Here is a 13,626-nt window from a genome sequence, read left to right as displayed (position 1 = left end):
TTTGCACAGAAGACAAGGAGTTTTGTTCAATTTGAGTTGGTAATGGAGCATCCTAGCTGAAATGTCAGAGAGACAAACAGAAATGCATGAGGGGACTGCTGGACACACAAGCAGACATGGAAAAGTAGATCAGATAGGCATCAGCACAGAGACAGAGAGATGGTAGCTAAAGTCATGTGAGTGGATGAGGTTACACAGGGACAGCATAGAAAGAGACAAGAAGAGGAGGAAGGGGGAAAGTCTTTAGGGGATAGAAACAGAGAAGAATCTACTGAAAAAGGTGGCCCTGAGTCATGGTAACTCAAAGTATAGAAAGTAAGTGCACAAGTCAAGGAGGAAAAAAATCAAGCAGAAGCCCATTGATTTAGAGCAGGGGTCAGAAACCTTTCAGAAGTGGTGTGCCGAGTCCTCATATATTCCCTCTAATTTAAGGTTGCGTGTGCCAGTAATACATTTTAAAGTTTTTAGAAAGTCTCTTTCTATAAGTCTATAATATATAACTAAATTATTGTTGTATGTAAAGTAAATAAGGTTTTTAAAATATTTAAGAAGCTTCATTTAAAATTCAATTAAAATGCAGAGCCCCCCTGGACTGGTGGCCAGGACCCGGGCAGTGTGAGTGCCACTGAAAATCAGCTCGCGTGCCGCCTTCAGCACACATGCCATAGGTTGCCTACCCCTGATTTAGAGAAAGAGATTGCTAGTGACTGTGGTAATGATTTGTTCCCTTTCTTGGGATTAATGAGTCCAGAATGTAATTTACTCTTTTTTTTTTTTACACTTTCCAAGCCTTAAAACTGGAAAGTTGACAAATAGGCTGGACACTATAGAGATACTTACAAATATCAGAATATGGTACTTTCCTATTTCAGTTATGATTGACTACCATTTGCTACTCACCCACTGGAATGGTACTTCTGTCCATATGGGATAACTTTTGTAGGGGAAAGAGTCTATCTAATTTCCCATATCAGTGGGTATTGCAATCTGAGAAAGGGGAAGATTCATGGAATAACGAAGTGTTTTTAAAAAAAACCTTGCTTTCTCTTTGAATCTCTCAGAAAGGATTGTTCAACAGACATAACAATGGATAAAAAACTTTAAAGGTTAATGCAAAATATTGTAAGGGGCCTTATGGATTAGACTTTTGAAACATGGTGTATTCTTTGAAAATATACAACCTAGAATACTGCATATAGCACATCATGAAAATGATTTCATGCATTAAACAAATAAGTTTACAAATATGCATGGCAGATGATTTGAAATATGTACTGCTTGTTTTACACATCTCAAAATGTATGTGGAGAGTGGGTGGGGCTGGAATTACAATCACACAACTGCAGTTTTAATAGAAAAATTGTTTGGTCAGCTTTTCTTTTAGCTGAGCAAATTTAGATAAATAATAATCTTGACAAACAGTTAAACTTTCATAAAAGTATACAGATTACAGAAGAAATGCCTCTAAACCATTGATGTTAACAGCTAAGTGGTCTCGGGGTATGTTTATGTCTGGATTACAAGAAAGACCCTTCAGAAGGCAATATTTTTCACAAGGGCAAATTAATGCATAGTTACAGAAGAGATCTTTCTTTCTTTCTTATAAAGAGATGTAGGTTGGCATAATTCAATTTTTATTTTTTATAATTTTGATGGATAATACCAATGTTTATTTTTAAGCACTTTTAAAATTTTATTCAAAGTTGGGCAAAATTATAGGTTTTAAGTTTCTTTATTATTATCAATTAAACTTTCACTGTTGGGAAATTATGGGTGGTTCAGACAATAATTATTTAATGACAATAGACAAAGAGATACAAAAAGTTAAAGTTGCATAATTATTAAAACACAAATTGCCAACCTCACATGTCAAAAATATACAAAGTAAATATCTTTAAATTGAACTCTAATAAGTTCTCAAGAAGCATTTTCCCTACTTTGTCTACGTGAAATTTAGATTATGGATGGAAATATTTTTTGTCGTTTTTTGTATGTACAGGGAAATCAACATTTACTGATAAAAATCTGATTGTTCCAAGCCTAAGAATAGGTTTTGTTTTATAAGGATGTTATCAAAGGAAAATTTGATCTGCAAGAATACTTGAAAGTCAGACAGACAGAAGCCACACTTTGCTTGTAATGGTAGTAATTACAGAGCACGCTTTATCTGGGAAGCTCAAAGCACTTCAGTACAAACATCAGTTAATTAACTTTACAACATCTTTGTAAGGCAGGATAATATTATTATGCCCTGTAGCGGGGTGTCACCCACTCCTGCTCTGAGGGGTTTAAAGACAGCCCTTGGAGAGGGCTGTGGCAGGGGAAAAAGCTGCTAGGTTTACTGGGGAAGCAGCCACAGCTGGGCCACGCCCCAATCAGGCCTCAGCTGGCCCTATATGAGAGGCTGGGAGCCAGGAGCTCAGGAGTCTTTCTCTGTTTGTAGAAGGGCCTGGCTGCGGGGAGCTAGAGACAGGGTACCTGAGTGGAGCAGGGCTGGGGAAAGGCAGAAGAGCTGGGGAGCTCCAGCCTGGAAAGCCCCAGATTATGGCCTAGCAGAAGGCAAATAGGTACTGGGGGTTGCAGGGGGCAGCCCAGGGGTAGGCCAAGGCAGCAGGTCCAAACGCAACCTTGACGGTGATGAGTAGGCTGATACTGCAGTCTGCCTCAGGGCGTGGGGGCTAGACAATGACTGGCAGTGGCTTTAAAGTGAGGCGAGGTGGGCATAGTGGGTGGGGGTTCCCCAGGGAGGGAAGACCCTAAGACTGAGGGGTTACTGCCAGGGGGCAGTGCCCCAGATAACAGGGCACCAGGTCTGGGAGGGACACGGTGGGCCAAGTGGTAGCGGATCACCGGCCTGCAGAGGGCGCTCTGGGCTGGAAATCGAGCTAATTCCCTGAGAGACCAGCAGGAGGTGCTGCAGGGGTGAGTCTGCGCATTGTTACATGCCCATTGTTCAGATCAGTAAACTGCACCACAGGGAGATCACATGACTTGGCTAAAGTCACAGAGCAAGACTGTGACAGAGCTGGAGTTTTGAATCAGAACAGTTGCCTCTTCAAACCACAAGACCACAGTCCTGCCACATCAAGTAGCTTGTAAGTAGCAAGCTTTTTGAATATAACATTAAGTTTGAGTTGCTATTCTAAGGAAAACTAGTCACTATATTTGTTTTTCTCTTATTATGTAGCTGAGCTGTCATACCAAATCATCAGTTATTTTAATAAGACCTGATATAACCCCATCAATTTGAAAAGGAACCAACTAAACCCTTCTACCATAGTCAGCATCCAGCACACAGTAGTATTTTACCACAATTTCTCAGTCTATTTAGAATAGGAGATATCTGTAGTAGCTGTGTTAACCATTGCCAAACGTTGACTTGTTAAGTATCTTCTTCAGCTGCCAAACAATAATTTATCTCACAATATGGAAGTCATTTAATTCCTGACAAATAGCATGCAATTTAAATATTATTCTTTGGATGGGTGAACAGGATTCCTACAATCAATTACCTAATAAAGTAAATATTTTTAATAGCTATCTAAAAATAGACAAGCAGCAGATATCTCATTTTAAACTATGCACAAAATGTTTGCTGTATATTACTTCCCTATACATGTACTCATTTCTTTTTTTAACATTTAGGGTTATTTAGATTACAAATTAGCTCAACACAATAAGCCTATTCTGCCAAACACTATAGAAAGGGAGTATTTACATATGCTAATGACTTCTATCTAAGAAACATACAAATAATGGAGAGAATGAAGAATTAAAGCACTACGCTAATAAGCTGACATTTACAAAGAAAACCGTATTATGGAAGACTGAAAACATAATTGCACACAAAAGATCTATTCGTACAGATCTACTAATAGAGTATGATGCAAATTTTCCTCCCTGCTCCACAGTCACTTGGGACCCCTTGCCATGGAACTGGTGTACTCCCACTAAATGAGGCAGTGCAAAATTTGGATGCCACTTAGATTCATAGATCCCAAGGACAGAATGGACCACTGTGATAATCTAGTCTGACCTCCTCTCTTACACAGCCCATAGAGCTTACACAAAATAATTCCTAGAACAGAGCTGTTAGAAAACCATCCAAACTTGTTTTAAAAATGGTCAGGGATGGAGAATCCACCCTAAACCTTGTTCCAATGGCTAATTATTCTCACCATTAAAAAAAAAATTATACCTTATTGCCAGTCTGAATTTGTCTAGCCTCAACTTCCAACCATTGGATCATGTTAAACCTTTCTCTGCTAGATTGAAGAGTCCATTGCTAAATATGTGTTGCCTAGGTAGTTACTTAGAGACTGTAATCAAATCAGCCCTTAACTACCTCTTTGTTAAGCTAAATAGATTGAGCTCCTTGAGTCATCCCTTAATCTTTGGGGAGGGGGAGAAGGGAGAGTAAGGAGGCTACAGCACCCACTTTTTTCGCACCCAGACTCAAGGTTTCGGTAGCTCATGCAAAGATAGAAGGGTGGCTTTTACTCTTCTTCACCTCCCTGTGCAGGCACCAGAACTGGCCACAAGATTCCAACAGTAGCAGTGCCAGTGCCAAAACCAGAAGTAAAGTAAACTCTCCACTGCTACTCAAAACTCCCCTGTTTATGCATCCCAGGATCCCATTGGCTCTTTTGGCCACAATATCAAACTGGGAGCTCATGTTCAGCTGATTATGCACCATGACCCCCAAATGTTTTTGAGAACCACTGCTTCCCAGCTGTGGTTATGACTCTACAGTCTTTGTTCCTAAATGTATACTTTTGCATTTACCTGTATTAAAACACATATTGTTTGCTTGTGCCCAGTTTACCAAACTATCAAGATCACTCTAAATCAGTGAACTGTCCCCTTCATTATTTACCACTCCCCCAATTTTTATGTCATCTGGAAACTTTATCAGTGACAATTTTATGATTTCTTCCAGTCATTGAAAAAAATGTGAAATAGCATTGGGCTAGGAACAGATCCCTACGGGATACCATTAGAAACACTATAAACCTATCCTTAATCTTTGTAGATACTTTGGACTTGATCACTAAAATGCACGTGACTCATTGCTCATTTTTTCCTCCGTATATATGTTGCTAAATTCTGATCTTGTGTCATTTTGGCAGTTAGAAAATAATTTGTGCCTTTACAGTATATGTATGTCATTTTCCCCAGCAAGTCATTTTGATAACTCTCCTTAATGATAGTGCTAACGATATAGAACTAGAATAGATTTTGATTTTGCATAGCACCTTTCATACTACAGGAATTTCAAATGTATTTATAATAACTGATGAGTAGGATGATGATATAAGTGACTGTGCAAGTCTGTGTCAGACATTTTGTAGTCAGCTATAGCTGTTAAGATCCTTATATTTAGAGAAGCAGCTTTGGCTTCTTGCTGAGTTATACATATGAAAATTCACTCATGTATTTTTAAGTACATACAAGAGTTATGGTTACTCCTTACCATACTTTCTTAAAATCACTATGGATCTTTAAATTTTCACTTGAGACACACCACAAAGGACCAAAGGAAGAAATGTAAGTTAATACCTTGTAGTACTGCCCTACATTGACTACTGTCACTACTGTGTAGGAGAGACAAGGTGGGTGAGCTAATATCTTTTATTGGACCAATTTCTGTTGGTGAAAAAGACAAACTTTCGAGCTTAACAGAGCTCTTCTTCTTGTGTAAGCTCGAAAAGCTTGCCTCTCTCACCAACAGAAGCTGGACCAATAAAAGATTTTACCTCACTCATCTTGTATTTCTAATATCCTGAAACCAACACAGCTACAACAGCACTGCATACTACTGACTATGAGTCAGATTCGGTGTGTCTTTAATGTGAAGGGGCTTACAACTGAGCCATATTATTGAGATTTTACCTGGTATAATAGGTGTAAGAGAACATTAGTCTATGTCACTATCTTTGCCAGGTCACAAAGCAACTGACATTGACTGAGACTGTAGTCACTGAAAAACAAATCCATTCTGAATTAGTGATGGGGATGCTTTGAAAGGTTCAGAGTTCTGGTTTGATTCAGATAAGCTTCCCCAAAGCTTATCCAATCCTCAAGTCTGCAAAATTGAGCTGGAAATCACACAAGAACATGATGAGATTTGCAGTACTTCTGTTTCCAGCTGAAATTACTCAGCTTTCTAGTTCCACAGAGAAATGGGGTGTTCAGAAGCATCCATTTTGTTATCACTGTTTTTAACTATCCAGATAGCTATTGGCCAGGGAACAGAAATGTACCAGGTGACCTGTGTGGCCAATCAGAACAGCCAGCACAGCAGGGATATCAAATACTGACCGTTAACTGCTCAGAAACAACCTTAAGACCAAGAAATATTCACAAAAGTCATTTGACAAATATCTTCAGTTTGAATAGATCTGAGAAAAGTCACATTCTGCCCGTGGTCAGTTTGAACAGAAAAAGATGCTGAATATGAATATATTTTATAAATTCCCACCTGTTGTGTACAAATTGTCCTCCAGACAGGGGAGTCAGTGTGGTGTAATGGAGAGGACACGATTGTGAGTTGAGAAACCTGGGCTCTAATTCTGCTTCTGCTCTGATCCTACGTCCTGGTTTCTAATCCCCCTAATATGTTGTGTGACCTTTAGCATAGTCACCTCACCTCTTTTTGCATCTGTTTCCCCTCCCACCTTTTATGTCTTGTGTGCAATAGTGCCATCTCCAAGTATTCTCTCTTGCTAGGTGTATGTACAGCACACAATGGGGACCTGAGATAAGTGGTGGCCTTTAGGCTCCATTATAATGCAAATAATAAATAATCCTCACAAATTAGCTGATAGCAGTAATACAGTCATTAGGTATAGTCAAAATTTATGGACATTGAGGTTTTTCAAACTTCATTTTGTATTTGCAGGAGACCTATACAATACAGATCATCTTCATAAGGGCCTGATCCAAAGCCCATTGAAGTCAATCGGAGTCTACAGACGCTCCGCAATTTACGCAAGCGTTCCGTTCCGGAATGCCTTGCATAAGTCGAATTTCACGTAAATCGGGAACGTAAGTGCAGATTTCCGTAAATCGGTTTGCGTAACCCGGGGAGCATCTGTATTAACTTTGGATCAGGTCCCAAGCAACCACTTGTCTTGAAATTATGCCCCAAAGTATCCCCAAATATATTGTGTACCATCCTATACCACCTCTGGTTAACTAACCAACTTTGGTTAGCTATGTATAGGGCTGCATAAGGCAGGTGTCAGTGTAGTGCAGATTCACTTATCTTTTCCCCCTCTAACTGGGACCCATTGAAGGGTGATTCAATTATCAAAACAAACCCTACACACATTTGTCTAGCTAAAGGGAAGTATTTGCTATATTTTAGGGACAGACCACCCTGAAAAGGCTACACTAGCACAAGTGGTGATGCCACTGTGTTTACTGAGTATATTGGTTTTATTTCTAATAGAGCTTTTCTCTTTCCCTATTGCTGCTGCTTTTTTTCCCTACAGCATCTGAGTTTTGTTTTCCTCTCTACTCGTTCTGCATTATTTGGCCTTTCCCCCTTCTGTTATCCTCACTCCTCTGTTTGTCAGTGGTCCTTTAGCAGAATGAGAACCTGATAAAGTTTGAGATTGTGTTCCAGCTTCAACCCCGCCACAGGGTGTTTGGAATTAGGCAAGCTTGCCCCTTCTGTCTGTTGATAGGAGGGCTTCTGCAATAAGAGACATGAGAGAGAGCTCTTAACAGCTAAGCAGAGCCTTACTGAAGATGTCACTGGGGTTGCATGCAGAGCAGAGCGATCTGATTTCAGGATCAGAGTCTAAGGCTGCAAAATCGAGATGGAATGCAGGGAAGGGATGCAACATCAAAACCATCAGCTACTAGGCTCAAAAGCTTAGTGTAAACATATAGTCAGGACATAGAGGCAATATTGTTAAGAGTATGGCACCCCTAATGTTTTGTTTAAATTTAAAGTGAGCTACACTAAAGGAGTGTGAGGTGAGAGATGAGAGCAGGGGCTAGCAGCGTTAAGCAAGCTGGCAGATGTAAGGATCATCCACACTCCCCTATGACTGCAGTCAGACACCTTGGCTGACATTATGAGAAACAGATGACAAACTGCTAAATAGACATTTAAATAATGTTAAACCACCAGCCTCCCCAGCAGAGGACCAGCTGACTCATCACCTCTGTTGTGCAATACTGATAGTTTGAATAGTCTGGCTAACCTTTGGATTGATGCCTGGTAATGCTGACTAGTCAGTGCACAAACTGCACACTACAGGCGAAGGAGAACAAAAAATAATGGTAGTAACATTTCAGCGGAAGGGATTGATGACGGTATCCACCTTGTCTATGTTCTATTTGCTCTTCAACATAACATACACTTTCCAGTTGTTCCAGACATTTCCAAGTATGTGATACATCATGTTCCCATGGGCTGCACTCTCTTGTTTCAGATGATGTTCAGCAAGTTTTTTCTCCTGCTGCAGTTAGATCAATTTTTTTTCCTGTACAAGACAGTCAAGTAAAATGTGTTGGATGCCGTAATGCAGTTTGGAGGAGACAGAAGGCAACAGGTCACAGAATTATGTGGATGTCTTCCAGTAAAGTGCATATGGGTTTGAGTTTGTAATATAAATCCCCGTGCTTGCTTGAGTTTACCATTGTTTGGAGCTGACAGAACTGTGGCATCAACAGAATCACTGCAGTGTTTAGCTCTACTAATATTTTAAATGTTCAGGTTACTATGAGGTGAAAATCAATACAAGCAGCATGGATTTCCTGGACTTTATGTAATAATAGCCAGCTCTATGTCACCCAGCATGTGTGCTCCACTACCTGATACCACCAGTTCTTGGGCTGACATGCAGCACTTCCCATAGTTGTTTATTTAGCTGATGTGTTTTCTCAAATCTTTTAAGCAGATATATACTCACCCAAACAGAAAAGGTAGATGATACCCAAATGAATTCTGATTTCCAGGAAATAGCGATATCTGTATATGGATATGCATCTCCAATGTATCATTGTTGCTCAGTAAAATTCACCTGTAAGCATATTTATTTGTTAAAAGAAGGGAGGGGGGAGGTGGAAATATAAGATAAATTTCAAACTGGACATTTGAGATGCGTAGCAGATTGGATAAATTAAAAATTGACTTTTGTCATCAGAGGTGACACAGTGGCATCTGAGATACCACATTTCCTCTTATACAGGGAATAGTTGTGGCAAATGTATGGTATCTGGTAGCAAATGTTGATTTTTTTTAATGGTCTCAACTAGAGAGAAACTAATAATTACTAATTGATAATGTATCCTATCCTTTAGATTACGCTGTCCTCTGACCAGAGGGACTATATATATTGTTTGAGCTGGAGTTCTCTCAGTATAAAAGAGGAGCTGCTGTTGGCTTGTCATTCTGTCTGAGAGGTCCTCTGTTTTGGGAATGGCTCCACCTGCTTAGTTAACCAGCTTTATGCACCTTCCAGGCATGCTGTAATGCCCATTTTTTTCCCTATTTGTTAAGGCTATTGAGGAGACTGTAGTTGTGATAGATATGTTCAGTTCTTTAACAGGTGATTTTTAATTTTTGGAGCAGGTGCCCAGAGCACTGGATAGGCACCTATAGTGTATTTTTTTAAATGAAGAGACAGACAAATACAACACTGCAAAAATTCTTCCACAGATATTCATTCATGTTTTCAATGAATTTGTTTCAGCCACGCTTGACCCTCTTCTCCGTTGATTTTCTCTGAACACTCATGCAACTGAGCATCACTAGCATTCATCTAAAGAAAAATCAAATTTTAAATCCCTGGATGCAAATATGTGCACTAGAAGTGCTTGTGCATAGTAGTGATACAGAATACGATGTGATTTATTGAACCAGTGATAACTAACTAATACTGCCCAGAGAGAGGCTACCACATAACAAATAATAGAGGTCTTTCTATATCCAAGCCTCAAATTTAAAAAATGGCACCTAAGAAATTGGTCAGTTTATTTCAAATAAATATATTAAACTGAGGAAATCATGCTTACAGACACTGTGAACAGAAATCAAGGTTAAACTTGTCAGACAAATTATTCATTGTGAATTATCTGGTCAGCAATAATAACATTCACTCGTTCCTGTTGTTGCTACCCTTTAATGTTGCCTCTTTTTACCTTTATCATTTTTTCTTCAGAAAGACAAAATTAATGGCTATATAAGAGGAATGGCTGACAGCTTAATGAACAATTATTAAAGACTGGGACACGTTTTTCCAACAGTTGTTTGTGAGGTGATGGCTACTGTAATCCATTGCAGTGTTAAAGTGGAGTCTGTTTTGTTGACACCTATTACTTGAGAGCACAGCACTCTGTGTGACTGCAATGTTTACATCTCTGTTTATGGAATTTCCAGTTCAAGGTAGCTGGATGTTAGCCACAGTCCAAGAAAGATCTTTCTTTCAGCTCAGAGTTACTTATTTGTGGATGCAGACAGGTCACTGCCACAGTTGCCAACTTTCACACAATAAATAATCACCCCGACTTTCACAATAAGCCAAAAATTAAGCTAATCCCATTTCAAAACAAGGCCAAAACAAGCCAATCCCTAAGAACTCCAACACTCTATGGGGCTAGATCTTCCCCCTCTCCTCCCCTGGCCTGCAGTCTGGGACTGCGGTGGGCCTGCTGTGCTCCCCTGACTCTGCCCCGGCCCTTGCCCCTGCTTGCCAGGAGCCGATCAAAAAACAGAAGCAACAAGCTACAAGCCATACAAGCAACAAGCTAAAAGTCAAAAACTAGCCAACGAGCAACTCACAAGCCAATTAATCCAAAACCAAGACCAATTTCTGCCTTTTTTTTTCCTTTTTGGGTGGGTTTGGCATGTCTGGTCACCGCAGTGTAGCAAAGAACTAATGCTGAGGATGTTTCAGGGCATTTTTTGGTAGGGAAATACAGCCTGGTCAGAAAATTGTTTCCACTAATCAAAAACAACAAAATTGATGCTAATTGGACAATGGAATTAGGCAAAGGAAGAAAGGTTTAAATAATTACTCATAGCAAATAACCTTGAGGATGAGGTGGGATAAGTATTTTTATTAGTCATTCAGATCAGGGCTGAATCTAAACCTATTGAAATTTGTCATGGTACCACAAAAGCAGATTCCATCAGCTTACTAAAACCTCTCTCACTGGTGAGAGCTGTGAGGTTTAGGTTTAATTTGATCAAACAAACCAGAAAGATGAAGAGAGTTCCAAGGTTATATTGTGAATTTAGTTTACTTCAACTGTAAGCTATATGGGGCGGGGACTGTCTTTTTTCAATATGCTCCCCTTCCAGGCACTGAAACAAAGTAGCCTGGTTTTCAAAAGTGCTCAGCACACAGCAGCTCTGAGGTCAACAGGAGCTGAGCACTTTCGAAAACCTGGCCCTTGAAACCTAGTCAGCAAATGCATCTACCCTAGTCAAGCTCTTTGTGGGAGTACTACTCAGACCATTAGCACAACTTGAATCAATGTCTCATCCAGCTGTGAGTAGGTCTCTGTCAAACTTTTGTAATAAAACCCTTTATTTTTCAGACAGAAGCAATTTCTCTAGAAAGTTATCAGTCTCTATTTGCTTTATTGATATCCCCCCTTTGGTGCACAGAGGGCACTCAACAGAGGGCTGCAGAACAGGAGATCTACATTGATTTTGGCAGGGTAGATTGCGACCATCACAATCGCCCTAAGGAGCCTGTTAATGCACCTACAATCAAGTTAAATCAGGCTACTAGGGGTGATTGGCAACATTAGTAGCATGGCAGAATTTGGCACAAATGTCAGCTAAGTAACCCACCGACTAGCCGTAATGGATACAACATCAATATTGTGGAACATAAACATTTTGTCTATTGTTAATGTCAATTATCCTTTGCTTAGATACACTCTTTGTTTGCTTGTAATCAGCTATTGTAATCAGCTTCCACCTGTACTCATTAATTTCTTAAATCAATTAAAAACAATACTGTACCTTATGATTTCTTCCTAAATCCAACTTCGTGCCATTAAAAAACCAAACCACACACACAAAATACATACACACACCTGAGCCTTTTCAGTGCATTGCCGCTTAGGTGGCATTGTTAAGAAGAACACTTCCAATCAAATGCCTGATTTGTTCACCCCATAAAGGAACAGTGCTACACTTTACTTGGGTTAAGAATAAAATCAAAATAAATACAATACATGCATGTTACAAGAAATGTCATCCTGCCAAAAAATAAGTTAATACTGCAGCATTACAGTGATCAGGCTGTCAGTTTGTATGAAACAATACTTCATACAAAAGGCACTGTTTGGAAATAACATTGTACCAATTACAAAAGACAGAATTGGAGTGCTGTCATTTCACAATTCTAAATGTTAATGAATTAACTCTGGGTATGTGGGGAGGGGTTTGCTAGTGCAAGAAAAAAATGAAATTCATCATGTTAATAACACATAATAATTAAGAGATCAAAATAGTTTATTGTACCTCATTTCTTCAGAGCAGAAATATACAAAGTAATTGACAGTAGTGACTCAGAGAAGATTAAATGGACAGGATATGTACACGGCAGTGTAACTTTATAGATTACTAGTCACAACATAACCAATACAGTTTTATTGATTAAATATAACTCTTTTTTTCCTCTTTCCAAAAAAGGATTTCCTTGAATAACCCCATTTTCTTTAATCTCATGCAAGTTAGGATCAGTTCAACTATTCAAAAATATCAAAGTATTTTGAGGGCACAGGATAAATGGCTCAAAATATATCTGGGAAATTTATGTCTCCCAAATGAATGTGCATTTCCCCTCGCACCACCGGCTCTCCAAATTTATGGACAAAACCCACTGTATTTACTATGATTAAAGTAGTGTATTGTATGACCAATAACATATATTGTGTTGGGTAGATGAGAAAGGGAAATTTTAAGTTCTGTTTCCCTCATTGCAGCATTATCATGCTAGCTTACTAGTAATAATACTACTTAGTAATTGTCTGGCAATTTACATTAAGTGACTAATTTTGGCAAGTCTCCTATGAAGGAGGCAATCATTATTATCCCCATGTTACACTGGGAAAACTGAATCAGAGTGGTTAAGTGACTTTCCTAAGGTGACCCATAGAGACCCTAAATTCAGTAAGATATGTAAGCATATGTATTATTTTAAGCAGAGCCAGGCTAAGAATCCAAATCTCCTGATGGAATAAGCATCAGGATTATTGACTGCCTCCATGGTGGCAAAGATTTTAAGAAATGTGATGATCATGTGTAGTTTCTGCACCTTTAAGATCTTGGACATTGGGATGCAAAGTTTTAAAAAGAGCGTTCTCTGTTGGAAGCCATTGCTGCTGATTGGTTGGAGACTGGAACTAAAAATGAAAGGAGGCCAAACATAGTCTCACCAGACTACCTTCCTTATTTTGTACTGAACTTATTTTCTGGTTATTCTGATCCAATTATATTCACCGTCATTACATTAAAAGGCATGACTTGATGATTGGATGTTGGGAGACTTAATGCTTAGCCGGAAGAAATGCTGATGTGGCCAGCAGGCAGGGGAAAGCACTTCAAAGACTCTGCATAATCTCTGAGTGCCCCCTCCATCAAGAACATCT

The 13,626-nt window shown here is 39.3% G+C and overlaps 1 long non-coding RNA gene across 1 annotated transcript in view; it reads left to right on the top strand.

The window, feature by feature from the left end:
• Positions 1–3,046: 3,046 nt before the first annotated feature.
• The window catches only part of LOC120398975, a 56,188-nt gene continuing 45,608 nt past the window's right edge, over positions 3,047–13,626 (top strand). The window contains exons 1-2 of the long non-coding RNA XR_005594853.1: positions 3,047–3,095; positions 6,902–7,047. This is a non-coding gene — a long non-coding RNA (uncharacterized LOC120398975). The remainder of the gene's footprint in view (positions 3,096–6,901; positions 7,048–13,626) is intronic.

Source organism: Mauremys reevesii, linkage group 2, assembly GCF_016161935.1.
Source record: "Mauremys reevesii isolate NIE-2019 linkage group 2, ASM1616193v1, whole genome shotgun sequence".
In the NCBI taxonomy this organism is placed as follows: Eukaryota; Metazoa; Chordata; order Testudines; family Geoemydidae; genus Mauremys; species Mauremys reevesii.
Note: the sequence above shows the minus strand (reverse complement) of the source record. Positions and strands in the feature narration are given on the sequence as shown.